Source organism: Falco cherrug, chromosome 1, assembly GCF_023634085.1.
Source record: "Falco cherrug isolate bFalChe1 chromosome 1, bFalChe1.pri, whole genome shotgun sequence".
Taxonomy (NCBI): domain Eukaryota; kingdom Metazoa; phylum Chordata; class Aves; order Falconiformes; family Falconidae; genus Falco; species Falco cherrug.
This window is the reverse complement of record NC_073697.1, coordinates 23997321-24022553: the sequence shown is the minus strand read 5'-3', so window position 1 is coordinate 24022553 and position 25233 is coordinate 23997321. Positions and strand designations below refer to the sequence as shown.

The 25233-nt window shown below is 42.7% G+C and overlaps 1 protein-coding gene across 1 annotated transcript in view; it reads left to right on the top strand.

The window, feature by feature from the left end:
• FRAS1 (Fraser extracellular matrix complex subunit 1) overlaps window positions 1-25233 on the top strand; it is a 173629-nt gene that overhangs the window by 5491 nt on the left and 142905 nt on the right. The window lies entirely within an intron of this gene.

Sequence of the window (25233 nt, the reverse complement as noted above, 5' to 3'; positions counted from 1 at the left end):
CTTGGGAGGAAGTGGAAGCAGGATAAATGTGTTTTGCTCCTCTTAATAATGCACTGCGGAGCATCAGTGTCTTAACAGCAGTTGGAAAGTTTGTCTGGATTCCAACTTCAGTAAACTGTATGGCAGGTCGCTTTCTGCTGAGCATCGCAGCTCAGTAAGGGCAGCATCAGAGCTGAAGGGTTAGCAGGCGAGGGGTTTCATCTGTCACTGATTACAACTGGCATGCCAGTCACAGATTATTTTTTTTTTTCTTTTTCGTTTTGCCTTTTGTGTTTCCTTGATGTTCTGATGTTGTGTTTTTTTGGTCTGCTCTTTCTTTCACTGTTGATGTGTTTGAAGTGCTAGTGCATGTCTCCGTAATATCTTGCTGTAGGATTTGTACATAAAGACTCTGGGATATTCTAGGTTAGATGCTTCCTGTTTAAAGAACTGGCTCACAGTGTCCTTGACTTTGTCTTTATCTCTGTATTTAGTAGGATTATTATATGTTTATTAATAAACAACTTCTGTAACTGTAGTGGTTTTCATTAGCTGTCGAACAAGAGGATTGCCCAGCAGTAAAATGCAGAGCAGACATAAAACTGGTGTGAGTATACAGTTGGCATTTATAATCAAGTAAAACTTGAACAATTCAAGCTTGTCATTCTTGGACCAAGGACCTATACTGTCTCCTTGTCGCTGTCATGTCTGAAGATGTGCCTGCCTTCCCGTCTGAGTGACGTTTGCTGCAGGAACAGGCCTTTGCTTGCTTTTCCATGAGTATTTTGATATTTCTTCCATTTCATGTGCACTAATGTAACAACTGTTGATTACTGTTTGGGACTGAATATAGATCAAAGGAGAGGCTTTGTGGCTTCAGCTAGCAATCTCGGAACAGGTACTAAATCCACATTGTTTTTGACTGGGATGGGGAAAATATCACATGCAGTGCACCAAGCCCGCAGGCTAGGTTTGTCTTCCTCTAGTGCTGCTTCACAGGCTTCTTTGGGTGACTGTTTTCCCTGAGAAAGCGGGAACTGCTCAAGCAACCATGGGAATTACAGATGGAAAAGACCCTTTAATAGGACTTGCCTCATTCCCTGGTTTGTGTCGCTCCCAACAGCAGTATTGGAGTTGACTTTGTTAAGTGTGGTAGAAATCAAACGCTAAGGATAGCGTATGAGTGATTTTAAGGCAGTTAGTACTTGCAGGTTTCTGGCATGTAGCTGTGATAGAGCTGCAGAGCTTGTCTTGCCTTCCCAAAAAGCTGCTGTCTCGGAAAGGTCAGTTTTGAAGTAGAAGATGACAAGAAGAGCAATCCTGCCACTGCCATCATTTCAGTTCCAGCAGTTTCCCTGGCTTCAGAGTGAACGTTGTATTCAAAAAATAGGAAATCTGAAGACCTGTATGTGAGACAGTTGCTCTGTTTATTAAACTTAGTGCTTGTAAAGCATCGCTGCAGCTGTCTGAAATGGAGATTGGGAGCTATTGCCTCGTGGCTTTGCTGGTATAATTGTGTTTATTGGAACTGAGAGGAAAGGTCTTTCTGAATCACTGGTTTGGGATTCTGGCGGTGCAAGCTGAAATGTCGTGTCTGTTACACTGTTACCTTAATGAACACTCCCCCCCTGCCCCGTTATCCCAGGTCACGAGAAAAGTAAAAGCCTGTTTTGCCTGTAATCTATGTCTGTCTGTTGCTGTTTAATCTCTCCTAAGACTGGTGGGAGCTATGTTCACAGGCCTTTTTGCTGGGGCTGGTGAGAATTTTGTGGAGTCAGTGTTGTGCTCAGGATGGCGGTACAAGGCAGTTCTGCCAGTTCTTGCAGCTGGACTTGCTGGGAGCTCCAAGTGGGTCACTTAGTGGAAATGTCTCAGTGGGTACGTTTTGAGCTGGTCGGTGTGTAATCTGCTGCGTGTATCTCTCGCTGTCTGTCTTTCTGAAGCAGATATGCTTGCATTAACACAGACAGAATAATCTATGGAATGGGACAAAAATGGCACTCCCGTGACAAGTTCAGTCCTGTTCCGTTGGATTAGTGTACCTGCTTGGTAGCGTGAATGAAACAGTCTTTACTACAGCAGAGAAGAGCTTTGATCTGTTGGTTCCCCAAACTGTTGCCCAGCCTCCAAATGTCGTTGGTCTTGGACTTGAGCTTTTCATATTGCTGCTGGGTGTTTGTTTTTTTTGTTTTTTTATTGACTTTTAAATTTTGTAGACCAGGAGAGAGGCAAGAAGCTGGGCAGGGGAAACAGAGAGGGACAGATGGATAATTATTTCTTCAGTAGATATCAAAGCCCCTTGTGCATGCAGCAGCTGCAGAATGAGCCTTTGTACCTTGATTATAGTACCAAGAGGAGGAAGCTGGTGGTAACATGGAACAGTCCCAGGTTTTATAAGTGAGTGTGAGGAGTATTGGTATTATCAGCTAAACCAAAAGGAACATGTAAAACACAGCTTCAAGCTGTGGCTTGACAAAATTGAACTGTGAGATGGTGTGGGGAAGGGATTTCATTCAGCTATTTTTTTTTTTTTTAGCAGTCTTTCCCTTAGCATTGTGCCAGAGCAGTATGTGACTGATCTGCCTCGTGTGGCCGAGTTGGATGGGGTGACAGGAGTAGACCTGAGTGACTTTGCCCATACCTGAGGTGCTCCCTATGCTGGTCGTGTGAGGTGGGCTGTGATCTGAGAAGCTGGTGTGTGGGGAGAGGCTGTGTCCCAGCCTGGGCTGTGCGCTGCGGGTGGGAGCTCTGGCTCAGCTCGCCGTGCTGGTCTTCTCTGCTGTCGGCTGCGTGGTGGCTTACGCTGCGTTTTACAGGTCTGGGTCCCTGATTTATGTCACAGATGGGTGTGACAGCAGGATTTGGCTGTGGGATTTCTCTCTAGCCGTGTGCCCAGAGGGGAGCAGAGAAGCAGGCTGGGGGACAACTTTATGGTTTTAGCATTTGTATATGACTTTGGAAAGTTACTCGTAAAAGAACGTGTTTGATGAAGAAATGCCAGTGACAGGACAAATGTGTGAGCGAAGGATGTCATCTCTATACAATCTGTTCCAGAGGAGGATTGTGCCTTCTGGGTGTGTTTGCTTACAAACTCTTTGCTTGCTGAAAAGAGCTTTTCCAAATGACAAGAAGGCATTGGGCCAAACACTGCAGCCTCACCTGATGGCTCCTGCCTGGAGTGGCAGCATCCCAGTATGCCTGTGGCACCAACAGAGCTGTTGACAACCTCCAAGAGAAATCCCTACAAGCTCTTTTTTGGTGTTAAACTATGGTCAGAAACACTGTTTCTTTTCAGTGTCTCCTGTTACTCAGGGTTTTTCTTGGTGTTCCCTGTCCAAGTAGGTGAGCTGTTACTGGGTTATTGTAGGAATGCCATTTGGTGCAGAAGTCTCTGAAGTCACTTGAAAAATCTTTGGTGCGTAAGTCAAACATTTTAAGTGTAGCGAATGCAAGCACTGCAAAGTTGGTTGAGTTGTTAACGCTGCAAAAGTTCTGCATCTTGCTTGCTTGACTTAGCTGCTTGTATGCCAAGGGTCAGCTTGTGCTCATGTGTTTCCTCAGAGGAAAAACACATCTCTGTTTGGTTTCCAACTGTGCTGAGGAGGTTCGTGTTCCTCCCTCTGTATTCAGCTTTGAGGGAGTCTTCGGATCCATACAACAGGCACAGCCGCTTTCTTAGCAAAGAAGAAAACACACGTTATTATTATATTTTTTTCTTAGGTGGAGGGTAGCATAGGTGGGAATGAGCAGACCTTTGTGCTGCAGTGAAAGTAGGTTTGTGTGAGAGGTATTGATCAAACCCATGTGGGCATCTTTATGCCAGCTGGCTTGTGCCAAGAAGTGTTTACATACAGTCCTGGGAGAAGAGGGGAAGCATGGGGCTGTGAATTAAGGTGGGAGCTGTTTTAAATGGAAAGTGTGACTTGATAAATGACACTTTGTGTTTGGTAGGTGCTGCAATAAGGAAGAACATTTCCAGCTGAGCAATCTCCAGTGAATTTTTAATTTGTCTGTGTTAAAACATGGATGTTGTCTGTTGCAACAGTTGCTGGTAATGCATGTGAGGAGGAATTTCTGGACTGGCAAATTTCTTTGGAAGTTTCATGAAACACATATGGGGCTTTTTTAACACTACATAGCACCAAACAAACCAAGCAGCTTTTCTTGAAAAGATTTTTTTTTAATCTTGGAGTTTAAGTGAAAATTATGAACAGAATAATAAGCCCTAACTTAATCCACAGTAAATGCTACTGTACTTGTGCTTCTTCCAAATGTTTTGCTTCCTTTTTTTGTTTTGAAACTGCCTGAAAAAGCATTCAAGTTAATTAAAATGCTTAGTTGACTTGAACATCCTAAAAGAAGAAACTTTGGGTTTAGCAGTCAGTCAAAAGAGTAACATGCCTTCTCCAGAAAAGGAGAAAAAATTTATAGGTCTTGAGATAGTTCAGTTTTTCATATTCTTTAATTCTGCTCTGCAGTCAGTCATGGTAGAGGTCAGAAAATAATAAAAAGAAAAAAATAATCACATGCTGACAGAACTATTGTATCAATACAACTTCCATGCGCTCTATTAGATCATCAACTTAATGTATGCATTAGCTGTAATTTTTTATAAATACTTGCAAGGAGCTGGACTGACAGGGGAGAACACCAGCAAAAGATAAGGAGATAAAATGGTGGAGGCATGGAGCTGTGTTATGCTACAGATACCTGCTTGCTCAGCTTGAGATGTTTTTTACGTATTTGCCTTTGGCTTATTTAGTTCATTTCAGTGACAAGTGTAATCACAGTGGAGAAACAAAGTGCTAGTTTCAAGTTCTGTGTCTGAAGGAGAAAAGTGCATGGAAATATTGATGCTATTGTGACAACAAAACGGTTTGAAATATCTGACATGACTGACTGCATTAACATGTTCTTGTTCAATAAAAAGTATCCCTTTAAATCTTCTGATAAACTTGATAACACCTTTCAGTTACATGTGTGCATTTTGTTGTCAGGCAAAAAGAAAGCTGATTTTATGCTTTTTAAATCAGATTTCTGTTTTCATCTGTAGTTTGTGCTGAGTCAGAAATAGGAGGGGAAATATAATAAATACAAAATGCTTTTGGTTGTGGGTTTGGTTTTTTTCCAAATCTTAAATCTCACACTCTAGATAGCTTGTATTCTGAATAAATTTAGTTATTATTTATAATAAATGTTAGCAGGTGCAGAGCCCCTACTGGTTGGGAGATGTTCCAAATTAGCAATAGAAAATGAGCTTCACTTTAATATGTTTAGAAGGATAACAAGTTACTACTGAAAAATGAGATCAGAATCGAATAGTTCAGTTGAAGGTTTTGCTTGCTAATTTTTGTAATGGTCAAAATGGCTTTGTAGTTTGGTTTTGGGCATGGGTGGTGGTTGTTTTTTTGTGTGTTTTTTTTTTTTTTTTAAATAATGTAATTTAAATGCCACTATTTAGCCTGGGGGTACATCCTCAGCTCCACCAGGGAACAAACCTATAAATTTCTGTTTATAATATGCGTATAACACTTGGTAGCTATAAACTCTAGTTTACAGCAGCATGAATCTCCTTTCTGTAATGTTCAAATGAACATTTTACAGAACACTGTTATATTACCCAGTTTGCTGCAGGGGTTCCTCTTCGAGCAGCATGCACTCTGCACTCTTGATTTGCTCTTTTGCGGTCTCCCACATTGATATGATTAGTAGGGAGGTAATGAGTTATTTGTGTTGGAGGCTTGCAATGTCGAGGTCGCTTTTTCCTGCTGTTGCAGGGTGGATCTATTCTTGTAGACATGAGTTGACTAATATCCTATATGTGATAATTTTTATTTAGTGAACAGATAAAATCCGATGCCATGACTCTCCCAGGACTTCAAAAAGTAGTGATGGAAGGACTGGGGGTGTTTGGTGCAGCAGGAGCCTGATTGTGCTGTAGTGTTGTGCAGTCTTTTAACCTGTTTAGAGCAACCACATAACGCTGAATAATTGTTTTATGCGGTGTGTAGGGCTTGATATCCAACTTATCCTTGCTTTGTGTGGCTATGAATAGAAGTGCAAGGTGATGGAAAGTAGACATCTCAATTTACGTGACCGGTATGCAGTTAATGTTTATTAATATAATAATGAGCTGCTTCTCATGTAGAAATCCCTTCTGCTTGTGGGTTTTGGAAAGCTGAGATCAACTGAACATCAAAAATAAAGACAAAAGTGTTTTTTGAATAAAGCATGTGCTGCATGTGTGTTCCTTCTTTGTGTTCCTTGAAAATAACAGTATAATATAGAGGAATGGGGGTAGGCTTTTCATTTCGCAGTACCAGGTAAAACAAGCTTAGCTGTAAGATGGTTATTCCCCTGAGGATATAGTGAATTTTTGTCTCTTAATCAGTAAAGAGGTGTTTTTGTGGACCAAGGCACACATTTTAATATGTAATTATTACTGTTTTATATGTTAGTATTCTCATACAGAAGACTTCTAAATGTGATTATTATTTTTTTGTCTGAGAAAATGAACTCTCATTTTATAAGGAAACACAACACTGGTTAGTGTAGCAGAGAATTGGTATGTTCTAGAATTACATTTATTTTGTTTTGTAGCAACTTGAAACTTGTTCTGAATACTAAATAACACATAAATGAAAACTGGAACCTACTCATGTTAGTTGTATATCTCAGTATAAGGGGTTCGATGTAGCACATACAATCAGTACAGTTTGCATATCAGTGGGTTTTTTAGTTCCTTTTTCACTTTCATCTCTTAAAAGAATTCCTGTGGAGATCTAACAACCTTACACAACTATCAGCTCTATTAAACACTTCTGTAATGAGGAAATGTTGAGAGTCGGGTGTTAAAATCTCTTAAAAACCCAGAAGGATCTACTTAAACTATACCCCTACCCTACTGTAAACAGAGGCGAATTCCAGTTTAGTTGGAAAACTATGGCCCTGACCCAGAGCTCTCCAGCAGCTCTGTAAGCTGTTGCCTTTCGTGGGTTTTCATGTTTCAGGAGTGCTGTGAGGGTATTAGCACATCAGAGCTGAACTGTGCCTTTGCCTGTGGAAGGGTAAAAGCTGCTGCTCTTACTTGCTGTGTCTGTGTTTCCATGAAGAAAGCAGCAATGGACACAAGTTGCAACTGAAGGGCTGTTCATAATACGAAAGACAAATTCATACAACCCCAACTTTGTTCAACAGCTGCCTGTATGTTGCCCTGCGATGGATGCAGAAGTAGATAAATACAGGGAAGGGGCAGAGCGTGGCTAGGCTCCCCTGACTGTGGGGCCAGGCACTTTTCTCCCATGGCTTGGACCTCTTGTTGGTCTTGCAGAAGCAGCGTCTTTTGGTTCCCGCAGCCCCTGTGTCTGGGAGCAGCAAGCTGCATCTGTAGGGCACCCTTTTGTTTTTTCCAGGCACTGTTCTCTGAGAGTAGCCTTGTCCCTCTTCATGGGATATCTAAGCAGTGCTGAGGCAGGCTTTTCTCCATCGAGCACTGTGCCTTAATGTTTAACCTGATCCAACTGAAGCACGAAGCTGGTGGCTTTGCTTACCCTGAGATGATTGTTCTGCCATACTTGCCCAAGATAGGTATTTAACTGCTCGCTCCACAATGGGCTGCAAACTGTGTGAATGGGATCTCATGTGCTGGCAGTCCAGAGCCCAGCAGTGAAGTCATGGTCCACCTCTGTTGTCTGTGTGTGTTTAAGAACAGCCTTTGGCCTCTGGTTTGAAGCTGTGGGCTGCTTTTTCTAAACATTCAGGCACATGCGGTGCTTGTGGCAAAAAGATTTTTGGCAAAAAGTAACTCGTTACTTTAGAGAGCGCAAAAGAAACATGGACAAATTCATAAACTAAGAGGCAATTCTGCGGGTTTTGGGGCTTTGGAGCTTTAATCAGATTCTAGGCTGTCCACAATGAATTTCTGCGGCCTGTGGGTTTTTTTCCATGAAGGTGTGAATGCCTTCTGGCTGTAGTATTCTGCTTCAGGGGTCTTTCCTCTTCGTCCCCTGTCCTGGCTGGTGAAAGACTCACACTTTAATCTTCGCTGTGTTGTGGGAGGTGATCTGGCATCAGCCTTGTTTGGAGATCAGGGTCTTTACAAGAGCTGCCCTGTTCCACATTTTCCATTTCAGTGATCTTCCTGGCTGGTAGCTGTTCATCCACAAATGCTGACTTAAGTAGATGATTAACATTTAATAACACAGTTATAGGAGCTATATGCCAGAGCCTTGGCAGGCAATGTCGGATTTCTCATGGATTCATTCATGAGGACAACAATTACCCAGCATTTATAAATTCCACAAGTCATTGTGCCTTCCATCTTTCCAGATGCATTTGAAGAACCTTGTTTAGGAAATAATGTCTCTTAATTTGTCATTTACTTTTCCTTTTTAAATTCCTAGTGTGAAAATTTCCCTTTTCCTTTGCTAGGTCACTTCCTCCTTCCTTCCCGCTCCTTAACCCTATCAAAATTTTTATCAGGTTTCCCATTTTATTTTCTCTTTAGAGTAAGTGTTGCGATGTCTAGTTAAGTGGTAAGGGAAATGGCAGAAATCAGGTTTTGCCAGTGGAAAAATCCTATAATGCATTAAAAGTTGAGACCTGTGGGCAGCGCAGAGTGATGTAGCTATAGAAAGGTGACAGCTTATGTCAACTGGGGATTTGCCTCAAATACAGTTTCTCACTGGGCTGAAATGGGCCACAAACTGTTGTCATACTGGTGTGTGTGCCTAAACTGGGCCCTGCATGGAAAATTTTCCTCTTCTCGGTTTGGAAGTAAAAGCGCCAGTTTGGGAGTTGGAAGCAGTGTCCCACAGCTGATGAAAATTGGGAGAAAATAAAATAGCTGTCTCTGTAGTGGGTTATATGATAACAGCAGAAATGGAAAATGGTGCTTATCAAATCCTTAGATTTATTTATATTCTGCTGGTGTTTACAAAGGCATAAGCCAGCACAATTCTTTGTGGAGCAGTGAAATATGACTGCAGTTTACATGAGAAGCAGCTTTGTTCAGTAGGTTTATGTGCACATACATGTGTATGAGGCTTGGCCCTTTTATCTGAGGGGCTTTCAGTTGTGCCGGGCAGCGGCAGATCTGCACGCCACAAGCAGAAGAGGCAAGAGGACATTTGGGTTGGAAGTCGCAACCTGCTTTTCCAGAAGAGATTTCGTTGTATCGTTCTGTGACAAATGTGACACTAGTTTTGAACGATCAGCTCTTGCTTTGCTTTTCTTCTTGCTTGTGTGAATTGGAAATGACAGCTCACTTGAAAGCTGATTTTCCCTCTCTTCAACACAATAATTCAAAGCTGCAGAAATCACACGGTGGGGCACAGTTCTAGAGATGGTCATCTTGCTGTTTTTATGGGCTACTCAAAAATCTGTAATCATATTCCAGGAACGTAATGTCAGTGTTTATCAGATGACTTTTAAAGGTCTTTGAAGTGATCAAGGAAGTCAGTATCATTTTAATTATCCACTGACAACATTTTACAGAAATGGTGTTATATATATATTTATACACACAGACATACATAACTATATACTTTTATATATATGTGTGTTGTTATATATATGCACACTCTGAATATACAGGTGCATCAGTACCTTTAAGAGAGAGAAAATGAAGACAGAAGGCTAGAGCAACAAAGTCAGGAGAATTTGTGGTTCCTATTTTCTGTTAGAAAGGAAACAAAAATACTCTGTGTTGGAAAGAACTGAGAGTGCGCTGTCATGAAACGGGCCCACTGAAGGTGGTTTAAGCTCTCTTGCTTGTAGCTGAAAAAAGGAGAGGGATGTAACCTCCAGCTAGAGGTATAGAAGTAAGTCTGTTTTCAGTCTCACTTTCCTGCAAGCACCCCCACACATTTGCCAGGCCCTGTAAGGCAGCGGTTTCTTTGCATATATCTTTATCATTGGCATATGGGGTATAGGATTGGTGCATTACTGTGACTGCAGCATCTGCTGCGATGACACCTAGATACATCCTGCACCCCACAGAGGGTAGGGAGAGGTTTACTGCTCCCCGAAGGGAGAAAGGAGTTTTGTCTGGCAGTTTCTGCGCTTTGAGAACAGATCACTTTAGCAAAAGAACTTGAGATGTTTGCTTTCTTTATTTGCTGTGGCTTACTGGAGCAAGCAATTGCCCTAATGTGTGTGTCTAAGATGTTCTTTGAACTTCCTAAATACATGTAGATTCTCTTTATGTATCTGTATGGGGTTTGTGTGGCAAGGATTGGGGGGGGGGGGGGGGGGCAGGCGGCTACAGGGGTGGGTTATGTGAGAAGCTGCTAAAGCTTCTGCCGTGTCTGATGGAGCGAATGCCAGCCAGCCTCAAGACAGACCTTCCACTGGCAAAGGCTGAGACCATCAGCAACAGTGGTAGCACATCTGGGATAAGGTATTTAAGAAGGGGGGAAAAAAACAACTGTGCAACAAAATTGCAGCCATAGAGGGGAGTGAGAGTATGTGAGAGAAACAGCCCTGTAGACACCATGTTCAGTGACGAAGGAGGGCAGAAGGTGCTCCGGGCAGGAGGTGCTCCAGGCAGCAGAGTGGAGATTCCCTGGCAGCCAGTGGTGAAGACCATGGTGAGGCAGGCTGCACCCCCTAGCCCATGGAGATTAACAGTGGAGCAGATATCCACCTGCAGCTGTGGAGGACCCCATGCTGAAGTGGGGGGATGTGCCTAAAGGAGGCTGTGACCCTTTGGGCTTCTCACAGGGTCTTGGCCTCCTGGGGGACCTGTGGCCCCATGGAGAGGAGCCCAGGCAGGAGCAGGGTTGTTGCCAAGGCTGGTGACCCCCTGAGGGACTCAGGCTGGAGCAGGCTGTTCCTGAAGGACTGCAGCCTGTGGGAGGGACCCATGCTGGAGCGGCTCATGAAGAACTGCAGCTCATGGGAAGAACCCATGCTGGAGAAGTTCACGGAGGATTGTTCTTAGGAAGGGTCCCCATGGTGGAGCAGGGGAGGAGTGTGAGGAGTCTTCAGTCTTGTGGAGGAAGGAGCAGCAGAGGCAATGTGTGATGAACAGACTGCAACTCCTATTCCCTGTCCCTCTGTGCTGCTGGCAGGGAGGAGGGAGAGAAATCGTAAGTGAAGTTGAGCCTGGGAAGAAGGGAGGGGTGGGGGGAAGGTGTTTGTAAGTTTTGATTTTATTTCTCATGATCCTGCTGTGATTTAATTAGTAACAAATTTACATTTCCCCAAGTTAAGTCTGGTTTACCTGTGATGGTGATTGGTGAGTGATCTCTCCCTGACCTTATCTCAACCCACGAGCCTTGGGTTATGTTTTCTCTCCCCTTTCGAGTTGAGGGGAGTGATAGAGCAGCTTTGGTGAGCACCTGGTTCCAGCCAGGGTCAACCCACCATAATATCATTCTGTATTGGTGCGGGCAAGTCCCATTGAAGGCTGTTGTGAGCTGGGAACTTGGGCTGTTTTCTTCTAATGTTGGTTTTCTCCTGGAAGGTGGTGGGCAGATACCAAATCTGAAGAAGATACTGTAAACACCAATGTGGTTTGGGGTTTTTTTTTTGCCAGCTGGTATCTCCTAGTGCAAAATCAAACTTGGTTTTGCCCATTTCATTTGGTCTAATAGGTAAAACCAGAAATGATGAGAAGAGGAAAATAACCCTAACACCCTTTTTGTGGGAGACGAGGTTGACTTCTAATGCGGTAACAGCAGTGTCGCATCTCCATCTGCTGTCATCCGAGTGCTTGGTGGAGCTGAGCGAGTTACTTAACTTCTGTGGGCAATTGAAATGCCACCCTAACAGTTGCTTGCTGCAATGCACCTTGGAAGATAAACATCAGATTTCTTTGCATCGTAAGAGTGCATCTTTTCCCAGCAGTTCTGGATTCTGTCAGTGGTTTTAATTTCTATTGTAATACCAGTTATCAGAGGTTTATATCACAGCCATGAAAGTTTTCTTTGGGATGATACTGGGCATCTTACTGAGGAATTTTGTGCTAGGATATTCTTGGTAGGTTGAAAAATAATTGCCCCTGGATATAACTGCCAAGAATGAATAGAACTTTGCTGTACATTCTTGTACAGAACTTTTGGATTGAATTTGTAAGGTAACAGAGGAAAGTGAATCCTCAGCTCTTGTTGGCAGTGACTGGAAGCTGGGCACTTTAGTAAGAGTACAGGAAAATCCTAGTCTTAATTGTTAGATAGAAACGTTGAAGCTACTAGGATGTATCAGCAAGAAACTTTTGCACTCTATAGAGAAAAATCAACTAAACCCAAGCTGGTTTTGTTTAGAAGTGGAAAAGAAACTGTTAGTACAGATTGAATTTCTTCTGTCCTTCCCATATAAGCAGCTTTCTGTCTCATTGTGGTATAGTATCAGTTGACACAAAAATGAGTCGGGACAAATGAAACAGCTTGGTTTAGATGGATCTGTATAACACAGAATGACACCAAATATATAACAGATAGTTTAGGTGTGATCCTTTCAACTGACTCTCAAAATACCAGGCAAGTCTGTTAAGGCTGAGCTTTGTATCTGCGTAGCTGAATAGTCACGTAGGCAGCAAAAAAGGGCCTTTGGTGTTGAAAAGCAGGACTTGATGCTCTCCAGTTCAGGGGTCAAAGCAGAACTACTTGGACTGGCAAAGCCTAGAAATGTGTGTCTTATGTCCTGTTCTTTTAGGTGTGCTTTCAGGGAGGCAGCTGGGAGAAACAGCAAAAGCTAATAGAGAAAGGCTGCTGATAAGAGGAATTTGTCTGCTCCTACGTGCCAGGGAGCTCATTGGAGAGGCAGCTTTGCTCTAGACTGCTACCAGGCTGCACTTACACACTTGCCAGCCCAGGATGTGTTTGAGTCCTTCATCTTCAGAACATCTTGGGCGAAGAAGTAACAAGGAACTGGTGAATGTCAGCTCAGTCTTTTGAAACAGATTACTAGCATTTTAATCAATCACAAACTTTAGGCTGAAATGGATTACTGTGTCTGGATAGTGGTCCCACGTGGAATTCCTTATCTTCCAGGTTGGTTTCATGTGTTTCTCCACCCCACCCCCCCCCCTTTAATAACTTATGTCCCCATCAGAAACACCAGTATGAAAGCCCCTCTCCATTATAGCTGTTGCACAGGCTTGTTAAATTAATTGATTCAGTTACTCCAGGATAAATAATTCTCTAAGCCGTTTCAGTAAACATTTGCTCTCCAGTTGTTGCAATTATAACTGCTGAGTTTCACAGGGAGCCTAAGGTATTCCTTAGTGCTTTCAAGAATACATATAATAGATGGAAAAAATGCCAAATATGAAGCTCTTCCAGATGGGTGCATTGATTTTATCTCACTGTTCAGATCCGTCAGCCTTGAAAGTGGCTGTAAAGAGAGCCACGTGATGCTGTGATGCTCTGAAGTTTATGATGCTAGGATGTCTGTATTTCTGCCATGCATATTAAATAGCTTCTAGTGGGAATACATACAACAGACTTCCATTGGAAGACCACTGTAATTCTCCTAGTGCTGTAATTTATTGTTGAGCCGTAGATTAAGGAGACCCATTAGGATAAAATACTTGGTACTTACTCGATTTTGTAATCATTAGAGCTACTTCAGAATCATTCAGTAATGAATCCTCTAACTAACCCCATGAGCTCAGCATCAGGAGTATCTTTATATTACCAGCTGGAATCCTACAGCTAAGGGAGTGTCTTAGGCATTTTCAGACACCCTTAACAGTGCTTCTGAGGATCAGTGAGAGGAAAAAAGCTCTTCCTCCCCCAAATGATAAATCCTGTAGGCAATTTCTTCCTGTATTAATTTGAAGAATTTGAAGTCGGATGTTTCATTGCTCAAAAAAATCAAGAAGTTTTGTAAACTGCTTTGTGTGTGTTTTATGGAGATAAAAATTAAACGTTTTGCAGGCTCGAAATCAGGAAATTTTAATTTAACTTTGATACTGAGCATGAATTTTCAGTGACGTCAATGGGAGCTGAAAGTTAGGGTCTTGCAGCAAGATGACAAAGATGAGAAATTTTGGACCTTGCAGCTACACATATTCTTTTATTTATCTCAGTTACCAAACTAGAAATCTTATTTCTAATGGGAATGTAATCTCCTTGAAAATTTTAACCTTTTCATTTCCTGGGAGTTCATCTGTTGCTCGACATTAATAGATTTGATCATAGTCATGTGGGAATAATTACTTTTGGGTGCTGAGCCAACACAAGACTTGTAAGTCAGGTGGTGTTCTGTGGTTCATGGATATTCACATTTCCAGAGGAAATACAGGGTTGGTTGTTTAGTTATGAACTTCAAAACTTATGCTGATTTAGACAGAGTTGTCATTACTGACATGGTAATAGCCAGTTCTGAGTTAGTGGTGCAGTAAATCCATCTATGCATTGAGCCTGGTAGAACAGTTTCAGGTGAAAACATGAGCAAACTTGTTAACAATTTCTTTCCTGCATTTCATGGCGTTTTTATAGTTTCTTCTATATGTGTAAAAAGCCTGATTTTCTGGAGTATTTAAGTAGTATTTAATTTACAGCTAAATTCTCAGTATTACAGAGTAAAGGTAACTTGCTTTTTATTCCGGTGTTGGTTTTTATTTTGTTAAGAATCAGAATTTTAGAAGTGTTCGATTTTGAAAACCTAGGTTTGGTTTAATTGGAGACACTTAAAAATTGCATCTATTCCTATCTCAGTCTCTCGGTGAAACTGGGATTGTCATGTTTATGGAAAGGCAACCTAAAAGACCCTGGGTCTACTGTTGTGGGGAAACCTTCTAAAACTTAAGTAAATTATGTGCTTCCATTGAGTGACCTAAGGAGTAATTCTTAAGTCTCTCTTCTGTGTTTTATTTAAAACAAAGAATCCCAGAATGAAACAATAAACTTAATGAAAATCTTTTTAAAATTTAATGAAATCCTTAGGACAAAATAGTGTCTTAATATGTTAATTTTGAAGACATCAGGAGACACCTTATTAGGTAAAATGGAACTAATTGAGATACAGTCAAATATAAATTGAGCAGAATTTGTCCCCAAATTTAATTTTGCATTGTCTTGGCAAATAAAGTGAAATCTCTTTAGGTGCTTATTAGGGACAAGGCTTGATAACAGGTGAGAAAAACTGAGCTGCAGTGTTACAGGGCAAATGCCCATGAGTGCTTTGTATGTGTGTCCAGTGCCTGTGGCTTGTCTGTCATCACAACTGGACTATGTTTGCATTAGGGAAACTCAACGCTGTCAGACTGATTTAGTGAGGAATCTTACATTAGAGACTTTCTTTTGAGAATGTAAACAGTCAGGAGCATCTTGGCTTTTCTGCTAGAAATTACGGACAAAGCATTGATAGGAGTGCGGGAAGCACGGTTAAATTGAACTGCATAGTACAAGGAGCTGTGTTTTGCCTTGACAGGTTTGGAAATGGGAAGGCAATCCCACTTCTTCTAAAAGGGAAAACACAATTGCAGTACGTCAGAGAGCTGCAGACATTTGTCTCTTCTGTGTTTACACTATATTTCATCAACAGCATGTTCCATGCTTGAATGCCGTGTCCTCGCACAGGTCTGTACCTTTACTGGAATAAGCAGAATGCTGTCATAGTAATCCTGTTAATATCGGGCAAGGTGAAGGTGACACTGTGGTCCGTAATGTAATGCAGAGGTTCCTGTGGAGACCCTGTGTTTGTAGCCGTACATGAACGTGGCCACAAGCCCTGTTATCTACCAGTAGGACATCTTGCAACTGCTTAAGTTTGGGCATGACTGCAATGCAGTGTTTTGCCATATTGTTTTTGTTGTTTTTTTTTTTAAATCTTGTGATTTTACTTCCCATGAAGTTTTTGGATGTTTGAGTGTAATTCAGTGAGTGATCCTATGTATGTGATATGATTGACAAGGTGAAATGAGGTCATATCCATGGTGACACAGGATAGCTGAGAGACGTTGGCATGGTAAAAAATAGAACTGAGTTTAAAATCATTTACCTCTGTAATGTTTGTGGGTTTTTTCTGTCTGGGCTGTTAATACTTTTGGTTCTTCCGAGCAGACTTAATTAAGGCAACACTGATCCTGCTGTTTCTTTTGGAAGATGATATGGCTTAACAACCCTGTGTCTGTCCTGCTTTGGTGTGGTGCAACACAGGGTTTCTCTCAGATATTTTAGCAACAGCCTGGCCCCATAAGGTCACGGGATCCTTTCCACTGAGTTTCAGAAGCGTTTGCTATCCAAGAGTGGTGAGACCTGTGGATTTCCTCACACTTTGGAGAGGAGTGTGCTGGAGTTACAGATACTTCCAGATATACAGAGATACTTCCATCTCTGACCTGCCCTGATTGCAATGCACGAATATAATTTTTGTGGGGGAGGATCTAAGCTTACAAGATGTAAGAGTGTCAGTTCTCCTTCTTGCTTTAGGCAGAGAAATATCTGTGAGATCAGAGGCAAGCCTCTTGAAATCCCTAGGAAGAGGCATCATCCGTGATACTTGCGTGCTAGGAGTGGGCTGTGCAGTTAGGCTGTTTTTTCTGCTATGATTAGCATCCTGTGTTGTGTGTTGTCCAGTTATCCATTTGGCGTGGCATTTTTGTCTAGTAATAGCTGGATGTGGGTATCTGGTATATCGTGCTGTATGTACCTCTCCAGGCTGTCAGAAGCATTGATTTGTAATACGAATCCCTCTCGTCAGCATTTTTTAATTATTATCGTGGTACTGATATCTGTAACAAAAATAGAAAGTATTAGTATCAAAATCGGGAATGATGCTCTCTAAGCAGAATACTTGTGCTGGGCTTCCAGTGCTTAGCAGCAAGGTATCAGCAATCAGTGCTTGATGCTTGATGCTTTTGAGTGTGTGGCTTTGTTAAAAATATGCAAGGTGCAGGTAGCTCTGATTTAGAAAGTGGGCTCAGCCTATCTGTTGCTAGGCTTGTTTCAATTTAGAAGCTTAACAATTCTTTAGTAGGTGAAGGGTGGCTTATTAGACCCTTCTCTAATATTAAAGTCTAGCACAGTGGACCACAGCGGTTTGTTAATATATGATAATTTCCCTCCTTTTAGTCTTGCACGTGAATATGTATTTTTTTTTGCAGGTACCAGCAAGGGGGCTGCTCTGATCTTCAAGGTCATATCTTTTCCTCAGCATCCTGTTTACACAGATGCCTTCTTTGGCCTCTACAAACAGCTGATAAATCCACATTCAGACTGAGGAGATGATAATTTCTCATATGGCAGCTTCAATAAGTAACCTCCTTGTTAAAGTCAGCAGTAGGGCTGTCTATGTAAAAGCTGCAGTGAGGTCTCTATACTTAATATTTTTAGTGCATTCTGTATGATGCCAGCATGTTTTTAACCTTACTGAAGTAATTTCATGCTTCTGTAATTCATTGGCTTTTTAGTGTATTTATAGAAGCTATTTTTCATGCACTGCAGTAGAAATGATGAGAGCATCTGGTTAAATCCATCACATCTTGTAGAACAACCTCTTAACGGTTATTCTCTGTTAGATGAAATAGGAAAAAATAACCTTGGTAATTGAGCCTTTCCCCCTTTAGACAGTTACACCAATATTTTGAAGGCTTTAGATATTTAATGTAATTAGAGTGCCATAAGTGTCACTGTTGTGCTTTTCTGCGCTGGAAGCCATATAAGTTAGCTATGAGAGCTATAAAACCAGAAACACGTTTCAGCTTACACTTAGTTCCAGGGAGCTCTGCTCATAACCTCTTGTTTTACTGTAACACAATAAAGAATGCATCTGGGAGCTTTAATTTTTCTAAATTTTTCTGGAGTTGTCTAGTTTCTGTGGTGTTTCAGACCAGTCTGTGCAAGCAAATCCACAAGTGGACTGAATTCAGCACCTAGTCCAAACGTGTGTCAGGATTATAGGAAGGGATACGAGGTTTGATTCGGAAGACCATGACTTACCTGGGTTTAGCTTAAAGGCCCTATAGTAAGCTGAGAGTTGAGTACGGATTTAGTTCCCTCCTGGCTACCTTCTGTCCCTTCCCGCTCCTGCCGCAGCTAAGAAGGGATCGATGCAGATGCTGGCTTCGCACTGCAGAACTTGCTCCCTCCCAGGGACATCCCTGAGCTGAGTGGTGGCAGGTTCACTATGAATGTGGCCTTTCCCTTTATCCGTGATCGGGAGTTCCCAGATAGCCATGTTGTAGGTCAGCTGTTTTTCACGGCCAGTGGAGTGACTGATGCTGGGACTGCATCACAGACCAGAGAGAGGAGGACACTGAGGCAGAACAGTCCTTTCCTGATGCTGCTACACCTGCAGCCCGAAGCCTGTGGTGGGGTGACGCTACCTTTTAAAGGTATAATTTGTAAGGATCTAATTTGTGTAAGCCCTGTAGGGATATAACTCCACTGGTGCAGGTTTGGGTGTCAAAAAACTTTGCAGTGTTGCATACAGGGGATGCTTTCTAGTATTCACTCTCCCACTAGTGTGGAAGTGGACTATTTTTGTTACAGGCTTACCTGTAAGATGATGTGGAAGCAAGAAAGATATGATTTGTTTGCATTCATATTTGGAAACCTCCCTGAGATGGTGTTGACAGCGACATCTGTCCAGAGTGACAGAGTGGGGTTGTGCGAGGATTGTTGGGCAGGTCAGAAAAACGAGAACTCTCCACCCTGTGCTGGCATGGAGAGCTGATCTCTTTCTTAATCCTTCAGTATCTGGAAAGCGATGCTGGAGCGATTTAGATGGTGATTGTAGACTTGCCAGTTTGCAGTGTTGCAGAGAACCTGGAGGTGAGGCCAGACTCACTTATGGAAATGTGAGCAGCATATTTCTATTTGGGGAGCTCACATTCCTGCACTCTTCTGCTGTAGAGGGCCGGGTCCTCAGCTACTGTAAATGGCTTTAGCTGCTTTGATGTCAGTGGAGCTGGGCATTTTACCAGCTGAGCATTTGACCCTAACACTGGCAGTCAGCCTTCAAGCCACTGAGCTTATTTAATACGTGAAGCCAGGCTGCAAAATGGCAACTGGTTTACCAGTTGGTGTTTTCCAAAGAGAGCACAGGTCTACCTTTTAACTTTACTTGCAAGAGATTTGCAGGAAGCCCAACTGCTACTCTGTCTCTTGTTTTTAGCTCACCTTGGCCCTACATGTGAACTTTTGGCTCTTTTCCTTGGAGCCAAACTCACACATGTGCATATAAAGAAATGATTTGGCTTTGGATATGAGTAAGTGGTTATAGAGGAAGCTGGCTTTGGGGAATGTGTTGAAGGAGCTGTGCTGAGCGTGGAATTGAGATTCCCCTCAACTGGCCTTCTTCAGACACCCTAACCCTGTGCTACCCCTGTTTGGAATGGCAATTCCTTGTGTTCTTCATGGGCTTATTAACCATTTTTGTGGGCTGGTTTGAAGTGAGGGGCGGTGATAACTATTTGGGATTCTTAAGGGCTTTTGGGAGGGGCTTTTCCCCAGATCAATTACAAGTATGCTGGCAGGATAGAATCGTACTTGGAGGTTACCAGACTGAGCAGTCTGGATCTGCCCTACTGTGTAGCTGGTGGGAGGGATGAGAGAAGGTATTAATTAATTTGTCCCTTCCCTCTCTGTGCTGTTTGCTGTCCCTGTGCCTATGAAGTTCTCAACTCTAAAGCTTGAACTGGTAGGTTTGGGCCAAATCATTATTGTCTTAAACCAGTCAGTGCTGTGTTTCTTCTGTGTGGCATAAGTCCCTCTCCTGTGGTAGTGCTTTGTTGTGCCAGCTTCTGAACACAAAAGCGATTGTTATGTGGGTTTTAACAGACTAATGAGCAAAGCGTAAAGCTCAATGTCCTCTGGGCTTCTGTCAGCGTTGCACAGTACTCAGGGTGACTGAAAGGTTAAGGTTAAGCCAGGTGCGGCAACATCGACACTTGTGTTAGATTAGGGGTGTTGGAGATTGTGCGTAGATGGAGAGTTGTGGGCTCTTGAGAGATGCTTTTGGTGTTATCCCTCTGCTTTTTTAAGTATCATCTGTGAGCGACTGCTGCGTGTTGAGACCTGAGTTATTCCATACTCTGCGTTAACGCTGGCGCTGATGGTGTGTGCTGGGCAGCATGTTCTGGCATCCAGAGGCTGTAGCCCAGGCTGGAGCAGGGGAGCCCTTAAGCAAAGGTGTTGGATGACTTGGTAGACCCTCCCTTTGCCCCCTCCAGTGCCCTCGGCATGGGTACAGTCTATGTCCTGTTGGGATTCTTGTGACTACTGCGTGAATTTGACAGCAAGTGCTCTATTTTGTGCTCAGAGCATGTTTTTGCAGTAGTTTCAGTGGGCTTACTCTTACTCTAATCAAATGTGATTATCCTTGCCTTCCAGGAACTTTGAGTGTTGGAAAACCATCCGTGCTTTGCCTCGGGCTTCCCTGGGAACAGCTCCTGGCTCTGCTTTGTGTTTGTGTCGCTGTTTCCTGGCAAGGCAGTTGCTGTGACTACTGAGAAGTCAAATGAGGTCTTTTATTGTGGGTTGTTTTTTTTTTTTGTGACACAGTCAGTTTGGTTGCTAGTAAGGTGACGATCCCTGTGTATCTGAAGGAATTGGAAGATGGTGTTTTAGGAGTCCAAAGAAAACTGCGCTTCTGTCTTCCATCCCTTTCATTCCCCTTTCTTTTAATCATCATTTTATATAGACTTCCAGAGGATTTTCTGATGAGCTTTCGGCCTCCTTGTGTTCCAATTGCTAGTTTATTGACTACGTTGTCCATATGGTGACCTTGAAATGAAAGCAGTGCAGTGTAACTGGTGTGCTGGAGTCTTTTGCTGTCCTTAACACAGAAGAGAAAGTAAAAAATTTATCAGTGACAAGGTTTTTTTGTAGAGAAGCTCCTGGATTCTTTCCCTTCTCCCATTCTCTTTCTCCTGGTGTTTTCCCTAGCATTTTAATATGAGCATGTATATGAATAAATAAAAGTTCCTGCAGGCATTGTACTTTTTTGCACAGTGCTTTCAAAGAGCTACACTTATGGGAGTCTCTTTGCAATTTTATCAGATTTTGTTGTAGACTTAGGGAAGGAAAAAGCCTCTCCACTGTTACCGGTGGACTTTAAACACTCGGTGGAGGCCAGAGTTTAAGACCTGTAGTGGAAGATAGATAAACAAAAGGGCATTGTAGTAGTACTTGTTCTGAATTCCTCTAAGAAGGGTACCCATGTTTAGGAGGAGTTCATTTGCAGAGTCACGGGTATTTTCTGTATGTTGATGCTGAAATGCCATCTCAGTAAGCTGATTTGCAATTGTCTTTCAAATAGACATTACAAGATTGAAAAAACCCACCATTAAGTTGAATTGCCTGCCAACCCAAACCATGCAGTGGTGGTGTTGTCGGAAGGTGCTAGCACATCTGGGAATTCAAAAGCACCAAAGCTGATCTTTATTCCCAGAACGGAAACTCTTCACTGCAGTGCAGAATTAATTCTGAGATAAGCCCTCTCAGAGGGAAGGATACGCAGCTTCGGGTAAGTTTTTTGAAAGGGTGTCTTTTGCAAAAGCTACTGCCATGTCTGGAATCCATCAAATGGTTAGCAGGGGGACCCTGAACATCTTGAGGACCAAATGTGTAGGTGCTGTATCTAACCCAGCTTTTGTTTGGTGGTTCTGGGAAGTATTTTGACTGCATAAAACTGTTCTGTGGCACCTCATTGATGAAATTGCCCTCTGTGCCAAAGGTGAACCTGAGGCCCCTGTGTCACTTTAGGTTCTGAGCCCCATTCTGCAGATGTGAAGGGGACTCAAAGGTTTCTTATCCTCCAGTCTCCGGGCTCCCAGCTGGGTGGGTCTGCTGTGAACAAAAGCCAAGTCTCAGGGATATCAACAACAGCTGACCTGCGTAGGGGTAAGCACGTGCCCTGAACCTTTGAAGTGTTGACAGTAGGTATGGGCATCATGTGCCAGGTTTTTGAGAAAAAAGGTGTGTGTACCCTTTAAAAAAACAACCTGGAAGCTGATCAGAAACGTGGTTGATCACATTTTTGTGCCCTTGGGTTTAATGGAGATTTGTTTTCTGCCAGATGTTTTGCTGAGCTTATTTTGTACATTCAAAATCTGAAATGTGATTGTTGGTAAACACAGTATTTTGGGTAGTTCCGTGGAATAACAAAAAAAGTCCCAAACAAGCTCTACAGAATTTATCAGTCCGAACAAATGAGGCTGTGCATAAAGGTTTCAGTTTGTTTTCAGAAGGTGTTTTATTTGAAAGTTTTTGGTTCAGTACTTAGACCAGCTCTGGTAAATGTCACCTTTGCTGGGGCTGTAGATGAAGGTACTCCGGAGAGAAGCAAACACTTCTGCTGTCACCTTGGTTCTGTCACTGACACCCCCTAGAAGCCCAGCAAAGTCCCTGCTCCTCTCCCAGCTGAGCTGGCCACCTTCCTCTCGGCTGGAGGTATCTCTGTGGCAGTTATGTGACCTGGTGCCCGCTGTTTGTGTAGAGCACTTAGGAACCCTGAGTTCGTTTGGGCCTTCCGATCTCTGTAACACGTGTAAGAGTTACTAGTAAAAGTTGCTGAGGGCGTTGTTGTGAACAGAGGTGCTTAATTTTGTTATTCTTACTTTGAAAGTTTTATCAGAGCTGAGCTCTCTTGCACATTTCTTTTTACCTCTTCATTTCTTCAAACTGGGAAACATGTTTCTTTTTCTCCTTTGAATCTCCTTTTTGCTCCTGTCCCTCTGTGACAGGAAAGACCAAGGTACTGATCTGGCAAAGCTCCTTTACTCGGATGTTTTTCAGTGTTTCAGCATCTTGCAGTGGTTTCAGAGGGCAGTAACTGTCCCTTTCAAATGAGTGTAGAGGGAGGCCTGCTCCTCTGTTCAGAAATGACCCTGAGTGAAAGCAGCTTGGCTCTCAGCCTTCACGTGCATTCACATTAAGCATTTATCCAGCGTGGGTTCATTTGCCAGCCACAAGGAGAGGAAATCTAATTTGTTCAAGTGAACCAACTGGAGAGGTTCAAAAGCTTAGGGGTTGCTCTTCGTTGTTTGTCTCAACCAAAGTTGTGAACTAGAAATGCGAAGCTGGCTTTGCTTTGGAAAGCAGTGATTTATTGTGTAGAGTCAATAAACATGTTTGCACATGACTCCTTTGGGCATGCATGAAGTTTACCACAAAAGGATTCATTTCTTCTTATCTTGCACCAGATGCCAGGGCCAATTGCACATTTTTGTTTCTGTTGCCAAAGAATTGGCTGCAGGCAGAGATGAATTAGAGGAGAAATGTTCGCGGTCTTCAGGCATTCAGTGTTTGACCCATTGCCTACCTGGTCACACTTCTTTTTTCTCCAAGAACAAATGCCAGCTTTTTTCCTTAATTTGTTCCCTAGTGAAAGAAGGTAGCACACCTCAGGGACATTTTCATTTCTTTTATTGTTTAAGGAGTTCAAGCGTGCTGCTGAAGAAAAGTGTCTACGAACACAGCCTTGATAAATTTGGCCGTAAGGTATAGGAAAGGGCAGATTTAAGAAATCCAGGTTGTGTGTGCTTTCTTGTTTACGGTGTCTTTGGATGACCTGCTTGAGAAACAGGCTGACATAAAATTAGCGTGGGTTCTGATGGACAGGTTGAAATCTAGTGGGAAGGTCTAAAAGAACTGTTCCCTTGCCTGATCCATTCAGTTCCTCTGCCTAGTGAGCCCCACAGAGCCGAGTTGCTTCACTTGCGAGCTTTGAACGTTTTGTTGGGAACTTGGAGGAGGCCTGTCTGATAGGTACTTTAGGGGGCACGGTGGGATGGCTACGCTCAGGCACAAAGGTGTGCTTCAGCATGGCTGGAGGCAAGGTGATGCATTTAGGAGTGGTCAGCGGGGACCCTGCTGTTGCGGTGAGTGTCTGAGCAGGGCTGGAGTACCTCTGGAAAACATGGGAGCGCTCCTGGTGTATTAACACCTGAGTGGTAAGGAGTGGTGTAATTCTTCTGCGGATATTAGGGGTTTACAGTTCAGGAGGAATGGTGTTAGATTAATTGAGTCTTTGGCATTGCTGTGGCAGCTGTAGGAATGCTAGTCTGATTTTTCACTATTCAATGACACTGTTTTGGCGGGGGGGATGTGGGGGGATGCACAAGGATGGAGGGGATCTGGAGGAGATGCACGATTCCTTATAGCAAAAGACTTGAGCTCCTTCTGAATCATTTCTCAAAGAGAGGGTTAAGGGGTGATTTGTAGAAGGCTATGGAGGGAACAGAAATTCTTATAAATAAAATTGTTCTATCCATAAGAAGACGGATAGCCAGAAAAATATAAATTCAGCTTAAGAATTAGGTAGGCTTTTACTGTGAAGATGGGGAATCACTGGAACAATTTCCTGAGGCGTGCTATGAATTATACTGTATCACTGGAAATCTTTAAATCAGGGTTGGCTTTTTCGCTTAAGTTATGCTATCCTTAAATTGCAGCTTCTGGACCACAATCGGGAGTTTGTTTTTTCAGCAAAGTCAACTAGTGCAGGCTTCCTTGCATTGCAAAACAGGCAAGTTCCAATTTGATATGAAATCTGAGAAAGTACAGTAGCACACAGACAGTGTCATGAAGAAGGGTAGTATTCATCTCACCTGCTTTTTAATGTCATACTGAAGGGGAGGCTGAAGTGCCCTAATTTCCCTCCTTACGTCACTAATACTCCTGTGCATAAGTTAGTAGAAGGTAAACCCCATTCCTGTTCCAGCATTAAAGGCACATAACTTTTCCTGAAGAAGCTGACATGTGAATGTGCAGAATATTCGGAAATGGTCTGCAGACATGGTCAAACCATTTGTTTGCTTCTTTATTTCTTGCTCTGGGAAAAGGGAAGGGAAAGAAAAAGGAAATTAGAAAGGGAAAGGACTCCTTCATGCCTGCTATTACTGGGAACATAGAGCTTGTTTACAACCTGTTCCTGTGGGTTGTGTTCTCCACCGGCTGGCGTGACTGGCCAAATGAACGCAGGGAAGTTATGATGGCATAAAAACTGATGTGGGATCAGAATTATGGAGGTTATAAGCCTGTACCACATCAGAAACACAGCTTGCAGTAACAAGCTGTGCAGCATTCTAGCTCCTGGGAGGATTAATTACAGATGGTAGCTGTGACAGCTAAATCAAGTACCTATAATGTTGTGTAAACTTCATTAAACAAACTCGGTAGTAGTGCTGTAATCTATGAGAAGTGGGATAGGATGACGAGGGTGGAAAAAATACTCTGTCAGAAGTTTAAAAAAATCTTCAGTGTTTAAATCCGCTGAAGCAATTTCTTCTACCTCTCATGCTTTAATGGTAGAGTTTTAAACCACAAGCTTTTAAACTTCTTATCTGGTAAAGCCTTG